At 35.6% G+C, this 7966-nt stretch overlaps 1 non-coding gene across 1 annotated transcript; it reads right to left on the bottom strand.

Moving 5' to 3' along the window:
* Positions 1-3591: 3591 nt before the first annotated feature.
* Positions 3592-3698, bottom strand: LOC141843711 (small nucleolar RNA R71). Its single transcript, XR_012603049.1, has one exon. It is a non-coding gene; the product is annotated as a small nucleolar RNA R71 (small nucleolar RNA).
* Between the last annotated feature and the right edge of the window lie 4268 nt (positions 3699-7966).

Genomic DNA, 7966 nt, shown 5'->3' with positions numbered 1-7966 from the left:
CGAATGTAGTATACATGTTTATTATTTATTTGCCACCTTTGTTGTATGGACATAACAATCTTGACAATAATTTTGATTTAGCATATCTCAGCATGATCAGAATGGTCGCACCTCTTCAGTATCCACACGTGTCTTCATCGTACGAACTCAGCCTTCAAAGAAGAACCACCTTTATTATGCTAGAACTTGGATGGAACAACCAAAAAGAGAAGAAAGGAGACTAAAAAAATGATCATCTTTAAAAATACATAAAAAATGACTTTTGTACTCATTCAATGAATATAAAAGGTCATCCAATGAATATAAAAGTTCATCCAATGAATACAAAATGTTTTTTCCCTTTTGCTCTGCTTTTCACAATGCTCCATTAATCTCTATTAAGGGACATTAATCCTCTTTGGTGGTTGAGTCTAATCCAATTATTCTAATTCAGATTAGACTCAATCTCATAATCTAATAGTTGGATTCATTTGAGTCTAACTCAAATTAGACTTAACCCTATAATCTTAGGGGCCATCATATTTTAGTCAAACTAAAATAAATCCATCTCTAAATTAATATATTTTTTGTGTGTGATCCAATAGATTCTCATAACATTGGCAATGTATCTAAAAAAAATATTTTAGATACATAAGCAATTAGTGACATTTAGTAGCATCATTGTTATCAATGTTACCAAAGTGATGAGAATGTCAAGATCCAAGCTAACCTTTCTGTATCTATTATCTTGTATAACTTAATCCTTCTATCCTCGATATCTAGATTGATCTATGAGGCATACACCATGTCATCTTCTTATGAATTTTTGTATTTCTTGATCTTCAAGTAACTCACTTAATCAATTGAGCTCAATATCTCATATTGACTTATCTAAGCATGACTATGCATTTTAGTAGTCCTACTTAATCAAGGGGCCCATAGATATTACTTCCGTCATATGAAAGGGATAGATCTCACTATATCACTCACATCCGTCTATCTAACTTATTACATACTCAGTGATCGACTTTATAGTCTACCTTGTTACAAATGTTGTTTGTCGATACTAAAGTACATGACTCCTTATGTAGGGAACCATAGTGACTTCAAGTCTAAGGACTATTAATACTAATAGTCACTATGAGAATATTTATGACACTCATATAATGATCCATGAAACATGCTCACGGTGAGTCAATTCAGTACATATTTTCTAATATATACGCATGAATCAACTTGATATCTTATATCTATGACTTGTGAGATTAAGTCATCAATTGACCTACATGCTAGTCTCAATGCATTAATATTATCATTGTATATTAAAGCTTTATTAGGAATAATTAAGAGTAGTATTCTATATATATCTACGACCTTCCACTATCAATTTAACTAATTAATATGTTGTAGACTAGAACCTACTGCCCTACGATATTATTATATTTATTTATCTGACACATTTCTGAAGTAAATATAATAACCATAAACTTTTCCTTTTATTAATTAAATATGATACAAAAGTCTCCTTGTCAATCATTTCATAATTGACTCTAAGGGCTAACACTAATAGGTCGTACCCACAAGCATGGCCATGTTTAGCCTACGACTGCAGCACTGAGAGCCAATGCCCCTAGCTGTGCTTTCTAACATGGTCGTGGTACAGTGGTGGTGCCCCATCATATTTTGGAAAGCATCAATGAATTTGGAAGGTTTTGGAGGTTTAAAAGGACCCAAGGGGGTCTTGTTTGAGGGAGGATGGGTTTTCCCATGATAGGGAACCCTATGAGAGAGTCATTTTCAAGGAACCATTGAGATTTCATCCACCAAGGAGCTTCAAGATCAATTCGAAGACATAGACAAACACTACGATTAAGCTTTTTCTCTCTTTTCTTTTAGATTTGAGTTGTAGAATACATTCTATTATGCCTCTTGGTTGTAATTCCATTTCCATAGAGTAGTTCTCCTAATTCTAGGATGAGGAAGTAGTCTGATGTATTATTGACATTCATTTTTTATATATTTATCTCTTTCTATCATATGATTTATATTCATGATCCAACTTTGGATTTCCCAAGAATTTGGAAGGTTTTAGAGGCTTAAAAGGACCCAAGGGGGTCTTGTTTGAGGGAGGATGGGTTTTTCCATGATAGGGAACCCTATGAAAGAGTCATTTTCAAGGAACCATTGAGATTTCATCCACCAAGGAGCTTCGAGATCAATTCGAAGACATCGACAAACACTATGATTAAGTGTTTTCTCTCTTTTCTTTTAGATTTGAGTTGTAGAATACATTCTATTATGTCTCTTGGTTGTAATTCCATCTCCATAGAGTAGTTCTTCTAATTATTGAGAGGAAGTAGTCTGATGTATTGTTGACATTCATTTTTTATACATTTATCTCTTTCTATCATATGATTTATGATTCATGATCCAACTTTATTTTGCATATATGACTACTACACTAGCATGCATTTTCATATCCTATGCGATTCTGGGAAAGACCGAGAGATGAACCCAATTCTTGGACCTATAAAGTTTGAGACTTGGGGGGTTATTCATGAAAGTAGTTCAAATCTCATGAGGGCACCATTAGCTATCACAGAGCTTAATGAGCCTATCCTGATTTGACGTCATGAAGTAGGAGATAGCACCTAGAGGATCGTGGGGCATTATGATAGGAGCCTCCCTTAAAAAATGATTGCTCTAGTCAGGTTACTTTGAAAGTAGGCACCACATTTGGTAGATACCCAGGTATACTTCGAAAGGAGATATCAGATATCTCGAGATAGACCACCTTTATGCATATCAACACTGAGGTAAAAAAGTAAATTATATTTAGGGTGTCAACAATCATCATGGTGAAACTAAAGTCCTAGAATTACTTCCCAAAATTGGTTTCTCCCCAAATTCTTCTTGCTTTCTTAATTCATTTTTTTAAACACACGATTTTCTTGATTTCGATTGATTTAGATAGATTGCTTCATGATTTAGATTAGTACTCGGTTTAATAGTCCCAATGGATGATATTTTATTACTTGATGACAACTGTGTACTTGATTTGTACACATTAAGTTTTTGACACCATTGTCGGAGATTGTGTCAAATCGATAGTAGTTTCATTGTGATTTAGTAAATCTAGATCTTTTTCTCTTTATTGCAATTTTCCTTTTTCCTTTTTATTTTATTTTTCTCTTCTACTACTCTTTTTGACCTTTCCTTCTTTGTAAGTGATGATGATTGCTGACAATGAAAATAGACTTATAAGGAACTATACAACATCAAGTGTGAGAGGACTAAGATCCTACATCATAAGACCACAAGTGGATGCTAATAGCTTTGAGTCGAATCACACATTACTCTCCATGATACAATAGAACCAATTTGGAGGCATACTTATGGATAATTCTTATCTACACCTTGAGATAGGAATATTGTGAAACTTTGAAGTTTAATGGTGTTTCTGCAGATGTTATTAGGTTGCGATTGATCCCTTTCTCTCTAAAGGACAAAGCCAGAGCCTAGTTACATTCACTTCTGTTGAGATGTATCATGACATAAGATCATGTGGAGAAACATTTTCTCAACAAGTATTTTCCTCCTAGCAAGACAACACATCTAAGAAGTTGAATCATGAGCTTTGTGCAAAAGGATGGAGAATCATTATTCAATGTATGGGATAGATTCAAGAGATTTTTGTAATCATGCCCACATCATGGACTAGAGTGGTGATTGATTATCCACACATTTTATAATGGAATCACATACTCAATGAAGGCTTTATTAGATTCCACGATTGGGATGCGTTAATGAATAACACACTAGATGGGGCTTACGATATCATCGAGAGTGTTGCATGGAATTACCATCAATGGGAAGATGAAGAAAGGCATATAGCTTTGGATTCTCAAATAGGTGTCACACCTTCTCATATCCAAGTAGAGCAAGTAAATGTCGTTCATAACTACAACCCTAGTTGGAGGAACCATCCAAATTTTTATTACTAAGACAATCAAGAACAAATTGAGTAGGTCAGTTATGAACTACCACCGATATGTCAGCAGGAACAAAAATCCAACATAGAAACCTTATTGGAAACCTTATTGTTACTCAATCTAAGCAGAATGAGGAATTTAAAACTCTTAGAGTCCAGGCAATGAAATCTAACCACTAAGGAAATCAAGCAGATTGTAGGTAAGCTCAAAAACCTTGTTAATCATACTAAAATGTTTGAAACTCAGTACATAGATTTCTAGTTCCTCTTTGTGAGTTTTGGGTATATTTCTAAGACAACCTGAATTGAACCTCATTGAATATTGCAATGCTATTTTAAATGAGTAGTAGAGCCTTAGCAGAACCTCAAGCATGTAAAGAGGATGAAGACGGTGCACTAAATGACATGGATGGATAGAATTAGATTTCACGAGGGAAAGAGACAAACACAAACAAATCTAGAAAGAAAAACAATGAATCTAGCTCCACAACTTCGATGAGGTTTATACACCATCAGAACCATTCCCTCAGAGGTTGGCCAAGGCGACGTTGGATGAGAAATTTGGTAAATTTTTAGAGATGCTCAACTAGCTTTCTCTGAAGATACCCCTACTATATACTATACAACAAATGCTGACATACGCAAAGTTCACAAAGGATATACTTTCACACCAAAGGAAGGTTGTGGACTTTGAGAATATCACTTTGATGGAGTAATGCAATGCATTGATTCAAAACAAACTATGTCTGAAAGCTCAAAGATTTAAGTAGCTTTTCAATCCCATGCATAATTGGTAAAACTAACATAAAAAATGTTTTTTGTGATCTTGGTGTTATTGTAAGTATCATGTCCTTCTCTATTTTTATGAAACTAAGGTTAAGAGATTTGAAACTAACAACCATGACCTTGCAGCTAAACAACCATTCTCTTAAGTATCCATTGGGTGTTCTAGAGGATGTGCGGGTAAAAGTAGAAAATTTCATAGTTCCTACTAATTTTTTTGTACTTGATATGGATGAGGACTCTAAGATCCCTATCATATTAGGGAGACCTTTCCTAGCTACCATCGGGGTAGTGAATGATGTAAAAAAGCATAAACTCTCCTTGGTAGTGGATGAAGATGAGATTGACTTTAACCTATCTAAGGACACTAACATTTTACATATTAAGAGTATTTGTTATGGGATTGATAGCGTACGGAAGGAAAAGAAACACTACAACAAATATGACTTTCCGCAGCACGCAAAAAGTCTATCCGCAGCGCACATTGCATGTTGCATAACTCCATGCTGTTAAAAGTTATGCACTTTTCCACAGCGCACAGCCGCACGCTGCGGATGCACTTTTCCGCAGCACGCAACCGCGTGCTGCCGATGCACTTATCCGCAGCGTACGGCCACGCGCTGCAGAAAAGTGCATGTGCGCTTTCCGCAGCACGCGGGCGCCCGCTGCGGATAAGTGCATCCGCAGCACGCAAGTGCGCGCTGTGGTTAATTACATTTTTAAAATACAATATACCTATATACACAAATATAATAAAAATATAAATAATTATAAAATCAAAGTAACATTTATAATCCAACACACAAATACCACATACAAATATCATATAAAATTATAATATCACATTCACAATTATAAAATTAGAACTCAAACAATTATAATATATATCAAAGATAACCATCAACATTTAGTTAGATAAAACAATACAAACTAGTAACAAAAATTCATCTTTACTACAAATAGTACTTTTTAAATCCCTTTTAACACTGATATCTCCAGCCTCGCTCCCGTCACGTGAGCTTCGCCTGCATTCTATTGAATTTCTCTTTGCCCTTCTCCAGAAGAGGATCATGAAAGTTGAGGTTTGCGGCAAGGAGAGCAGACTGGAGGAACTGCATTGCTGGAACGAGAACGAGTGCAGCATTTGGTAATCCCTACATACGAGTGCAGCATTTGGAACGACATCTGAGTGCCGATATTAATCCCTACATATGCACCTGCAAATTTGAAGTAACATCAGTGCAATAGGTAAGAAGAAATCATATTAGAGCAGTTGACCACAATTAAGGAGGGAGAAAGCAATTAAGCAAAAGCAAAAAATTTGATTTTTTTCAAAACAACATATCAACAACTGCTACCTGAGATGAATAAACAAAGGCATTCTATGTCATAGTTCCTGTCTACTTGACCAATGAGCACAAAGATGATATCTTAATCTATGAAAACTACCATTTTTTAGGAAAGCATGACCAGGATAGAAAATTAGAGAAATAGCTATAGAGGCTAGTTAAATTGTCCTGCTGATGATAGGAAACCCAATGATTTGTGTATGGTAAACTAAGAAGTAGCAAAAAACTTCAACAACTGAATTATTTGTGAACTTAAAATATAGTCTGAATCTAGTGAATGTTGTAAGATAAAACATATAGGAATCAACAAATATTGATTCCCAACCCAAATGAAAATGTAAAGCAGATTGCAGTTGCACAAGGAAATTATAAGCCTAATATGACAATACCTGATGCACATGAGAACAGGAACAAAATCAAGAATATAACTTTGTAGCCGTTGGACAACATCTGGCTTAACAAACTCCGAAAGTGCACTATGTCAATGTTAGCGAATAAAATCAAACAGCAGCAAGGACAAAGAGAACAATAGTGCGCATTTGTAAGATAGATAATACATCAACTCAAACAAATAAAACAAACTGAGTGGTTTTCAATTATCAGCATATCCAAGCAAAAGACCAAACTACTTGGGAGCAATAGCGAGAGGGCATTGGAGGTGACAGCGCCCCTGCAGGTGTTATATTTTTCTTGGAACCGTAGGATCTACATGTGACTGCTTAGGTTAATGCTGCATTTTGGTGTTTTGCATTGTTGTACTTACTACATAAGCATGAGTTTGAGTGTAATATTATATTGTATGCTGAATGATCTTTATTTTTGGTCTAATAGCTTAGAACATTAGGCATTTGATCCTGATATTTTTCCCTTCTCAAGGAAAGGTTGGGCCAATACTTGTGAAGCCTACCTCATTAAGAGGAAGACTTGAAGATTCTAATAGAAAAAGAAAATGTTGGTTATGCTTTCATTAGATGCCTGAACTCTGGACCAGTCATGTAGCACATGCACAATTCAAAGGATATTCATCTTAATCTGTCTTTTTTTATTCAAAAATAATGTTTAACTCCAAGTGACACTACTGTTTTCTTTTATGTCTGTAGTCAGCTTGATAACTATAATTTCAGTGGCAGCATTCCAGCTTCATACAGCAATATGACGACACTTGTAAAAGTGTAAGGAGTTAGTTATGTTTTATACTTCACCAAGTTCTATTCTATGAACTTACTCCTTGAGTTTGTTCCTAAACATAGCTATTACATGAAGTCCATTTCTTCATAGGCTACTATATATTCCATAATAGTTAATCAAACCAAAGATCCTCACATGTGACACCATAGTAATTGGTAGGAAGTTGGCTATATTGAGAGGCAAGTTCTGTCGTGTATCACTTCAACATTACCTAGTAATCAGAGGGAATTGGGTATATGATGACTTCAAGCTTAGTAGGTGTGATTTGCTTAAAAATTTCTCTAGCGAACTATTCAATGACAAGCCTGCAGAAGGAAATTACCTTTGCATGAAAGATCCTAAACTTGAGCTCCACCAAGTCCTCTTTCGCCATTCCAAACGATCTCCAACGAAGAGGATAATCTTCAGTTCTGCTCAGCGCAGCGACCTCCCACGATGCAGATCCAATCCAAACCCAAGGGATACAAGAGGAAGCTTCAAGTCTACAGAAGAAAATCTGTCCAGAATCTGAAGCAAGAGCCGAAACTTACAGTGAATTTCTCCGATCGCCGCCTTCTCCCTGATGGACCTAAAATCTGTCAGTACAAAACCTCAACTCGACAAGAAATTCCGAAGAAAAACTCGAGAAACCAGGACCAATCCTTCACAGCTAGGGCATTTTCATGTCAAGATTGGA

The sequence above is a fragment of the Curcuma longa genome, chromosome 12 (genome assembly GCF_044706935.1).
Source record: "Curcuma longa cultivar G26 ecotype Majalengka, Jawa Barat chromosome 12, ITB_CL_G26_1.1, whole genome shotgun sequence".
NCBI lineage: Eukaryota > Viridiplantae > Streptophyta > Magnoliopsida > Zingiberales > Zingiberaceae > Curcuma > Curcuma longa.
Note: the sequence above shows the minus strand (reverse complement) of the source record. Positions and strands in the feature narration are given on the sequence as shown.